This window comes from Cynara cardunculus (genome assembly GCF_001531365.2).
Source record: "Cynara cardunculus var. scolymus isolate 2C chromosome LG 3, CcrdV1, whole genome shotgun sequence".
Taxonomy (NCBI): domain Eukaryota; kingdom Viridiplantae; phylum Streptophyta; class Magnoliopsida; order Asterales; family Asteraceae; genus Cynara; species Cynara cardunculus.
The window spans coordinates 25,825,467-25,826,548 of NC_037530.1; positions in this window are offsets into that span (position 1 = coordinate 25,825,467).

Here is a 1,082-nt window from a genome sequence, read left to right on the forward strand (position 1 = left end):
AATCACAAGACCACATCAACAAATCCGGTCCACAAGTCCGGTCAACAACAGGTCAACAATCCGGTCAAGTCTCATCCGGATTAAGCACTTAGATTTAAAATTCACTTTGTCCGGATATCAAGTCCRGTCAACACATCACACACTTGTTGAACGGTTTAACACTTAGAACAATTTCATATTGAACGGATATCAARTCCGGACAATAGTCCGCTCAAGACGTGTCCGGTTTAAAAATAAACCGCTCCCCATGTGGTCGTATTCCTACTTCTCAGTATAAAATCATAAGTAATACTACCAATTATAAACCGCTCAACACTCAACCGGTTTACCAACTCCGGGCAACAAACCGCTCATGGTTTGTCCGGTTTAAAACTAGTCTGGTCACTAAGCCGCTCAAGGCTTGTCCGGTTTAAATGCTTATCCGGTCACTCTTTGTCCGGATAAACACTTAGACAAAATAAACAAGGTTTCTTTCCAAAGATGACAATACGAAGCATGTAAACAAAAACCAGTAAAATCTTTATACAAAAAGGTTTAGAAACCACTCACCTTATAAAGCTTTTGAACCAAAACGCTAGAAATCGATTCCGTTTGAAACTTGATACTTGAAATCAACTTGAAACCACTTCCTTAAAGCAAACCGGACAACACTCTTATAAAGTTCTCAACTTTCTAAAAAAATAGCAGGAAAGAGTAAATGAGGAGATGAAGCCCCCTTTTATACCTTCCAAATAGAGAAAGGTCGGTTTAGACCGCCTTCCATATCTCCCTCCACCTCATGCATGAAAACTCACATACACCCATGCATACATACATAGCACATGCATGCATAATATAATCATATATATATTCACACAAATATATATATATATATATATATTCAATTAATTCACAAATTCTCATACCGGCATGTATCAATTATCATGCTATCACGTAATTATTAATTCAGATAATCACGTATTAAATTCCTTGGGTAATAACCAGGATCTGGTTATCACATTATCCACCCCTCAAGAGAATTTTGTCCCGAAATTCCTTTAACCAAAAAGCCACGGGTATTCTGATTTCATCTTTGATTCCAA